The sequence below is a fragment of the Pyrus communis genome, chromosome 2, assembly GCF_963583255.1.
Source record: "Pyrus communis chromosome 2, drPyrComm1.1, whole genome shotgun sequence".
Lineage (NCBI taxonomy): Eukaryota > Viridiplantae > Streptophyta > Magnoliopsida > Rosales > Rosaceae > Pyrus > Pyrus communis.
Genome location: NC_084804.1, coordinates 15,466,703 through 15,476,926, shown reverse-complemented (window position 1 = coordinate 15,476,926; position 10,224 = coordinate 15,466,703). Strand labels below are relative to the sequence as shown.

General features: G+C 35.2%; 1 pseudogene; it reads right to left on the bottom strand.

The window, feature by feature from the left end:
• Positions 1–3,543: 3,543 nt before the first annotated feature.
• Positions 3,544–7,366, bottom strand: LOC137724373 (disease resistance protein RPV1-like; annotated as a pseudogene).
• Positions 7,367–10,224: the final 2,858 nt, after the last annotated feature.

Below are 10,224 nucleotides of genomic sequence, written 5' to 3'. Positions count from 1 at the left end.
GCTAGAGAATTCTAGCAAAGTTCAAGTTGGTGAAAGAGTCTAGAAGAATGGTGAGGTTTCCACCAACATGCAAGATTTGTGTAGATAATTCTAGCTTAGGAATTTAGTGGAATTTAGGGGTGGGCACTTAGAACCGAAAACCGAAATCGAAACACGAATCGAATTGGACCGTACCGAACGGATTGGTTTTGCAGTTTTGATACGGTTTCGGTTTTAAAACCAAACCGCGGCAAAGAAAACAGTTTGGTTTTGGTTTTGGGTTTTCAAAACCGCACCGAAACCAAAACCGCACCATATATTGAATGTTATGTTTTAATTAGTTCAACTACACTAGTCATCCAATTTTGCACCACTATTCAAGTCCATCCAATTTTCCCTCTACATATACTTATTCATACTGAATTTCTTCTCGTTTTCCAGAAAGAGAATGGACATTCTTCCCTTCCTACTCCATCTCAGCAGTCAATTACTGAGGGCACCAACTCTAGTGTGATTATGGAGCCTGATGTCGACAGGGATTTGCTTCCTTGTCTTATTAAGGTACATACATTTTTATACTTTTTTTTTTGTTTCACATTTTTCCCTTGGTGTAGGTACCACGTCTCCATTGTTTTATTCACAGGAAACTTGCAGTTCACGACTTCCTTCCTTGTTCCCCTACAATCACAGGAAACTTGGAGTTCTATGCCTGTCTGCGTGTGTATATGCAAACCTGGGATCTCTAAATTTCCGCACTTCCGCATCCTTCCCTTAATTACTTAGATATTGTGTTTGGCAATGCTATTATTGTCTACCTTATAGCCAAAGCCCAACGTGGTGAAAGAGATCAGGGAATCTCTCTTGAGGCATCTTACAACTGTTCTTGGTAATGATGGCATAGCTGCTACTTTCATGCTGTTGCATCTCATGTCCACGGTAAATGGTCCTTCTCATATCAAACTTTTCGGTGTTGGATCCACATGATGATACTATTTTTGTTCATCATGTCGTTTGATTTCGTGTCTTATTTCAATCTCTCAAATGACATCTCTCCTCATCTCCTTTACTTATGAGGTATATGATTTAATCTCTTTTTGATAGTTTTATTCTAGAGTTGAAACTGTAGTTGTGGGGAAGCCTTCACTAAATCTTACTTGTTTAAGCAAAGAAAGTGCACCCGTGTATGGTACTCGGATTGGCCTTGCTCTCAAGAATATTTTACCTTTCACACAATTTATATCCCTAACAGTGGATTATGCAGTTTTGCTGCTGTTTTTTACTGCATTTTTTTTTTTTTCATTTTTGCTGCTGTTTTTGTTGCAGTTTGGCTGCATTGTTATTGCTGTTTTTGCTGCATGTTCATTAATTCATATATGAGGAAAATAAGACCGTCTTATGCGTAAGTAAGTGTATATTTTAAATTTTACATTTTTTTCTAAAAAACCGAACCAAAACCGTTTGAAACCGCACCGAACCGAACCAAACGGTTTGGTTTCATTTCGGTTTTGGCTTCAAAACCGCACCGCAAGGGATGGTGGCTTATTACTCAATCATAGGCTTGATTTCTGATGACAAGAGGCGCAACTACACCTCCTTGCGTCTCTGTAGCCTCATCGGTGCTTCTCGACAAGCCAAAAACATAATAAATTTCAAAGTACGACGTGTCAAGCAAGCCACTCAATGTTCAAACATTATCTATGCATCATGCCAAACCAAAACCAAAATAAAATCACAAAGTGTCAAGCAAGCTCCTCAATGGTTCAAACAATGCCCATAAACATGCCAAACTAAGAATGAGGCATGATAAATTACAACATACCATTGAAGCCGAAAAATGAACCCAATCAAATAGATTGTGCCATCCTATCCTATCCAAGCAAATCACCAAGTATAAGAACACTCCTAATCTACCACAACAACTATCACTGTTATTAAACACCATTTTCCAATTCAGATGACGACTAAAATAAGAGATACAAATACAAGTTCGTGATTCGTAAATGTTAAGTCAATGCACATGCTTAAATGTTAAGTTTCCAACTACCAAAATCATGAACGAAAGTAGAAAATGGGGCACATGGTATGGGGCCTCCCTTTAATTACGCGCTTTTCGTACATGTAAATTTTCTCAACTAGTCAGTCACCAATTTCTCTTAAGAAATTTCGAAGCACTTTTGATTGAATACCTTTTTATAATTTTTGAAAAAAAAAAAGAATTTTATATTACAAAATCATAGAGGGCTAAGAATATAGTAGTTCACTACTAGATAAAAGTCAAACTGCTTATCTTACCGACACCGTTCACTCATCTATCCATTTTGTTCGTTCATGATTATGTTGATTTTTTTTTCCAGGTTAAATGTGTTTTATTCATGTGGTTAAGACTGGTGTATTCAAGTCCCGCAGCAATGCGCATGCATTTTTACTAGTAATTCCTAAAAAAATAAAAACAAGTGAATTTCACACTACAAAATCATATAGGGCTAGAAATATAGTTCTTCACTATTGGAAATTGTCATTTGTAATTGTCTTTTTAAGCACAAGTGACAAATTAACCTATTAGATTATTAATGGGTAACAATTAAGAGTCTAAAACTTATTTAGTTTGATTTCACCGTAATAAAGTATACACGATCATCACTACTACCAATCTCATCTTCATATTATGATGAATTCAAACATTATATTAAAGTTAAATTAAACTAAACTGATCTTAAGAATTATCCATTAACAATTGATTTGCCATGTCTATTTTCGAGGCTATCAGGAGATTACAAGAGAGTCCAGAATTCTGCCTAAAATTATGTGCCTTGGCCCAAGTTAGAGATGATGATACACCATCTATCTCTTTAGGCACTAAACTAAGCAAGGACAGAGGTAGAAATTGGGAAGCAAGGGAGGGGAGAGTAGTTGCCGAGATTAGATCAGATTTAAGTTCTGCAATTGTATTATTTGACTTGACTTGACAACTTGCACAAAGTTAATGAAAATTTTATGGTGCTCCGGGTACGAAGCCTCCAAGAAAATATCCAAAGAGATGATGAAAAAATGAAATAAAATGAATGAGAAAGACAAATTAAGGGCACGTCATCATCATCATTTCATAACCTTTATTTAAATAAATAAACAAGCACCAAACCCCATGCGGATTTTAAAACTTTGTTAAACGTGTAGGATATGTTAATATTTATTTACATCTTTATGTTCAATAAGGAACAAATGATACGTGTCATAGAGTATATTAAGCCATTTGTATAACAATACAAATAAAAATATCTTATTTTTTACGTCCAACTTTTCACATTATTATTTCGTACTTCACTCTTCTTTCTTCTTTGTTGCGAAAAAGATAATTTTCTTGTTCCCATGCATAGAATTTTTAGACATGGATCAAAACTAAAATGCAATATAGAACTACTTTTCACTTGCTTATGGATTGGGTTACACTCTTAAGCTTGAGAAAAGCATTACATGAGCTGAAAAAAACATAGTTAAGAAAAGAAAGAAGCTAGGTACTTTTCTTTCGTTACTGGTTGTGTACTTACTCAGAATACCAATTGAATGAAAATGTATTAAATTCATGAATTGTATGACAAGAAACAACAAATGCAAAGAGGAAGCTGCTTGATTGAACTTACCATTCTTGAACTTGCTACTCTCTTCAGCGCCGTGCAGCCTTCAGCTTCGTGCAGCCTTAAGCTTCAACATTACATTAAGATTGAAGCTGCTTGATTGAACTTACCATTCTTCTCAAGGCGATAGCAATCTCTTATATCCAAGTAAGAAATGTTTTCGTTAGACCACACTGATTCAGGCAACTCCTCTATACCACTGAAATGTAAATCCAAGTATTCAATATTTCCTGGCATCTCTGGAAGATACTTGAGTTTCATGCAGCATGCAAGATCAAGATGAGTAAGCTTGTGGAGATGTTGTGATTCAGGCAACTCCTTTATACCAGCATAATGTAAATCCAAGTATTTAATATTTTTTGGCATCTCTGGAAGATAATTGAGACTGGTGCAGAATCTAAGATGAAGATGAGTAAGCTTGTCAAGATGTTGAAAACACCCAGGAATTTCAACCAAACTTTCACAGCCAGAGAGATTTATGTTCACAATGTTTAGACTCCCAGAGAGATTTGGAACTTCAGTTAGATTTGTAGAGTCATGCAGATCGATCACTTGTAAGTTCACAAGTCTCTGTATCAAGAGTAAATAGAAATATAAAGAATTTAATATAATTTCTACACTTGATTTTATACAAGAATTAAAATAGGCTATAATATAATATACCTTCTCTTCTTTCCAAAGCTTCTTAACTTTGCTATTGGGCATATGAAGCTCAACTAGATTTTCCGGAGAAAATTTGACGGCAAATATTCCAGTGGATATCCCCACCACTCAAGATAACGAAGAGAATTGGGAAGGTCAATAGAAGCGTTGAATTTGTAGCCACCATACACAACTAGTAATCTTAGGTTAGACATCACTTTGAAGTCTACATGTTTCAATGGTCGCTCTGCAATGTTATACGAAGTAAGGAATATGGCTTCAACATTTGAAGTTTCCTGACAATAAGAAGAAAGTTTAAATGTGAATATATGTATGTGTTTTCAACATGTTAAAATGTAATGCGCACTTGGAAAAGGAATTCTACAATGTTACATAATAATTTAGTATTTGCGATGGTAATGATGTACAAGTCTAGTAAAATATCCAACATAATTGTATCCTCCTCTACTTGTCTTAAAAAAAAAAACATTTGTTCATATTCCAAAGACTTCCTAACACAATAAAAATTCAATCAAATTAAATTTTTCTTTTTATTTTTTGTTTTTTTATTTATTTAAGGAATCTGATTTCTTTTTATAAATGCAAAAACACTACTCTTACCATCTAATTATACCGTCAATTGTACAGTCTCTATTAATCTCTAATAAAGATGAGACTCATATGTGTTTTTTCTACAAAAAGAAAAGAAAAAAAAAATTGAGTGCATTTGACTCTTACCGTGTTACTTTTCAATACATGATAAACATCCTCATCGTTGAACAACCTACTCCGCTTACTAGGATCTTCAATGCATTGTTCCTGAACAATTGTCCTTCCCATTTCTTCAAGGAGATCATGCATCTCGATGGTTTCCCGTCCCCATCTTGAACCAATTGATATGAAAGACATATCAATGAGAATTCTAATTCCGACCGTCGCAGAGAATCCACGAACATCTAACAATTGTTTTACCTCATCCACACCATGCCCTTTATGAAAACATGCTATATCCAAAAATATCTCCTTCTCATTTCTTCCCAATCCATCATAACTTAGTCTCAACACTCTCTGGATATTTTCATTGGGAAATTGTTTCAGTTTGTCCAATTCATCTTCCAGGTCTTCTTTGCTCTTGCAATTTAGGAATGAGGACCCCAGAAGTATAAGAGCTAAAGGAATGCCTCCGGCATAATGCATCGCCTTTTCTGCCAACCCCTTATAATCTGTTATATGAGAATTCTTGAAAGCACGCGAACAAAAGAGCTAAAGAGCGTCATCAGGTTTTAATCTCCCAACCTCGTAGATTTTATCATCTTCAACAGTTTGCCTAAGTGTGCCTCTATTTCTACTTGTGATAATGATTCTACTTCCATTGCCAAACCGAAGACGATTGCCAACTAAACCTTCCATTTGCATTGAATCACTCACATCATCAAGAACAATGAGGACCTTTGTACGGCTAAGCCTATCTCGAACAAAAGTTGATCCTATGGATAGACCTTCTTCCTTTAATATCTGACTGAGAAGTGTATTTTGCAAGTGTTGTAGCCCATCTTTTTGTTCTCTCTCCCTAACATTTCTAAGAAAACAACATGCTTCGAATTTAGAAGAGAGTTTATTGAACATGGCTTCAGCAAGGGTGGTCTTGCCCATACCACCCATTCCCCAAATACCAGCACTGATGCAAACATCCTGTGAATGAATGTCTAATAGCGATTCAATTTGCTCGATGCGGCTTTCAATTCCAACCAAGCCCTCTAAATCGCATGATGATTCATGACACAATTTGGTCAAAATATCCTCTACAACTTTCTTAACCAAATCAGCATCTGTCCTGGCATATATATGTATAATTATGTAGGAAAGTAATAGTTAGTCTTAAATCTATATACCTTACAAAATCTTAGCACAAATAAAATCGACAAAAGTTTAAAGAAAATTTAAAATTTTGTACAAGTTAAAGAATTAGTTAGTTACCCATAATTTTTTGAATCAAAGCCAGATGTATTTGCTGCATTTGTCAAAGCATCCCTCCACTTGCGCACCTTGCCGATACTGTTCTCGAAACGTTGTTTACAGTTAATTTGGGGCATTGTCATTCATGGTTTATAAGAAGAATAACTGCAAACCGATTTGTATGCACATGATTCATACGTGGAGAAGAATCCTTTAACTATCTTTTCATCCATATTTCATTCACAACTTAATTTACTTGCTACCATTTAATTTTGTTTTCATTAAATTCGTCCAAAATCTTCCCCCCCCCCCCCCCCCTCATTGTTTTAATGTTAGTTTAACTTAGTTTTCAGTTTTATAAGTTTAATTTGTGTTGATTAGCATCCCTTTTAATCCTCGGAATAAAATGACTCCTATTTACTCGTACTACAATTGCATAATTTATAGGGTTTAATTTGTGTGTTAGTTTCTACCACATCATATACCTTACAAAATCTTAGCACAAATAAAATCGACACAAGTTAAAAGAAAATTTAAAATTTTATACAAGTTAAAGAATTAGTTAGTTACCCATACTTTTTTGAATCAAAGCCAGATGTATTTGCTGCATTTGTCAAAGCATCCATCCACTTGCGCACCTTGCCGATACTGTTCTCGAAACGTTGTTCAAGTTGATCAAGTGCATAACTCCCCCGTTGTTTTCGTACATCCGATGGAAGGGTGTCGTAAAAAATGGGTATAACCAACTGGCCATGGTTTTCCTTGCATTCTAGGATATGCACAAGCTCATCCAAACACCATGGGGAAGAAGCGTAATTTTTTGAGAAAATGATCACCGAAAGCCGTGATTTTTCGATTGCTTTGAGAAGGGCAGGTGCGATTTCATCTCCTCTCTTAAGCTTGTCATCAACGTAGGTTGTGATTTTTTTCTCAAGTAAGGCAGCGTGAAGATGGCTGGTAAAAGTACGGCGGGTGTCCTCACCTCTGAAACTAATAAACACATCGTACTTTTTTGTGACAGCAGCATCAGCAGGAGCGGCAGCGGATGAAGAAGAAAAAGAAGAAGAAGCCATATTCATAACCTCTAGTTTTCAGATCCAGGGAGTTGTTGCAGAGAGATTACTTGTTAATTGGAGAGAGAGAGAGAGAGAGAGAGAGAGAGAGAGAGAGAGAGAGAAACTAGTTTACAAATAAGGATACAAAAGAAAAATAATGTGACCCTGATGTTATATAAATTTTTTAGAACAAAACAATGTGGCCTTGATGTTATATATTTTTCATAAAGCCATACAAGTCGTTCTACTTATGTTATATAAATTTTATAGAACAAAACAACACCATTTAACTTCTAGTAATTTTTTCTCAAGTCCAAAACGACATCGTTTTGCCTAAGGTGTTTTTTGAAAAAAGAAGAAGAAAGAGCCATGAGTAGTGCATGCTTCGTTGCAGTAGAGAGTTAGGGGTGCTTGTTGCAGGTTTTCCGACAAACCCGAAGGGTGGCTAATCGCTTGACCATATATAGGCTTGATTTCTGACGACAGGAGGCACGGGTATACCTCCTTGCGTCTTTGTAGCTTTGTCGATGCTTCACGGCAAGCCAAAAACATAATGAATTTCAAACTACAATGTGTCAAGCAAGCCGCTCAATGGTTCAAACATTATCTATGCATCATGCCAAGCCAAAGACAAAATAAAATCATAAAGTGTCAAGTAAGCTCCTCAACTGTTCAAACAATGCCCATAAGACATGCCAAGCTAAGAATGAGGCATGATAAATTACAACATACCATGCAAACCATTGAAGCCGAAAAATGAACCCAACCAAATAGATCGTGCCATCTTATCCTATCCAAGCAAATCACCAAGTACAAGAACACTCCTAACCTACCATAACAACAATCACTGTTATTAACAACCATTGTCCAAATCAGACGACGACTAAATAAGAGCTACAAATACAAGTTTGTGATGCGGTAAATGTTAAGTCAATGCACATGCTTAGATGATTCTAGTTTTTATTTTATTTTATTTTTATTTTATTATTTTTTATTTGAGCCATTTTGTTGTCATTGCATGGCCCAAATAATGGAATTGGCTCACTAACACTAGTCAGAAGGATCCCGAGGGGTTGCCTTGGAGAGGATCCAATTCCTAAAGAGAGGCACATGGGATGGGACCCTCCCTTCATGCGTTTTGCGTACACAGTTTTGAATTTTTCCAATTAATTAGTTAGTGACCAATTTTTTGCAAGAAATTTCTAAGCATTTTCGATTGAGGGCATTTTTATAATTAAAAGAAAAAGTGAATTCACATTACAAAATTATGGAGGGCTAAGTAAATAATTCATCAATGGAGATTGAATAAGATTTGATATATGTCTTTCTGAGCACAAGTGACAAATTAACTCATTGGGCTATTAATGAAAAATCAGCAAGAGTCTCAGACTCATGTAGTTTGATATCACCATAAGGTATTACACAATCATTAAAACTATCAATCTTACCACCATGCTATGATAAAAATCAAACTAAAGGGATCTTAATAATTATTCATTAATAATTCAATGAGTTAGTTTACCATCTCTATTTTCAAAGCTATCAGAGGTCATAAAAAAGTTCGAACTCCGCTTTGAAATTATGTGCCTTGACCCAAGTAAGAGGCTCATGATCCAACCATCTCTCTCGATCTATCTAGACACTAAACTAAGCAAATGACGGACGGAGGTAGAAATTGGGAAGCAAGCAAGGGAGGAGAGAGTAGTTGGCCGCATAGACTAGATCAGATAAAGTTCACCAATTATACTAGTTGACCTGGCTTACACAAAGTTACAAAAGTTCTATATGCTGCCGACTATCCGACGGAGATGTCTAATAAAAAAAAGGTGAAATGAAATTACCCAACACAAGCGTCTTACCTTCCCCTTTTAAAAATTCAAGGTGTTCACATATGAAGAAAGACAAAATAAGGGAACATCGCCATCAGTTCAAAACTTTTAGTAAAGCTAACCAGTCACAAATCACAAGTCATCCCTTACGCGCTTTACTCATAATTTTTTTTTTTAAATTCAAATTCAGCTTGATCAACAGACCATTCAATAAAATTTAATCTTGACAAAGACAACTGACCTACTCCTCGTGAGTCATCGTAGCACACAGGTTACGTATTTATTCACTCATTTATTATTAGTTTAAGATGTCACAGTAGCATACTAAATGTACATGACTCTTCAATTAAAGATAAAAGCAAATTAAAACATTTGAAAATGAACAAGCGAACCCTGATATAGAAAACGCACACCTCCCAAATTGGCTTAGGTGAACTAGAGTTTAGCTTGATTACGAGAAAAACAAGTGGTGGATTACCCTTATGGTTAAAAAAAATCTCTTCAACTCACTATGTTTTGAGTTCATACTCTCCCACAATGCCTTAGTATGATTAGTGTAAAGTATAATTTGTAATTAAAAAAAAAAAAAACAAAACAAAACAAAACTCTTTCGCATACAATTGATGTGTTCACTCGTTTTACATACAAAGTTTTGAACTTTCTCAATTTATTTTAAGAGATTTTCAAGCACTTTCAGCTGAATACCTTTTTTATAATTCCTAGAAAAAAGAAAAACAAGATAATTTCAAACTATAAAAATCTGCTTACACACTAAAAAATCATAGAGGGTATGAATAGTCATTCACTACTAGAGATTGCCTAAGATTTGAAATCTGTCTCTCTAAGGCTATCAGGAGGTCTTAAGAGAGCGCAGAATTTAGCCTAAAACTAAGCAAGAAAAACAAGTGGTGGATTGCTCTTATGATTAGAGCATTTCTCTTTAACTCACTGTGTCTTAGTTCAAACCCTCTCGCGCGCCTTTCCTTAACGGAGGATAGTATAGAATATCGCTTGTAATTTTTTTTTTTTTGTTTTTTAAAAAGCAAGCTCTTTCTCATTCAATTGATGTATTTACACATTTTACATACAAATTTTTTAACATTCCCAATTAGTGACCAATTTCTTTCAAAA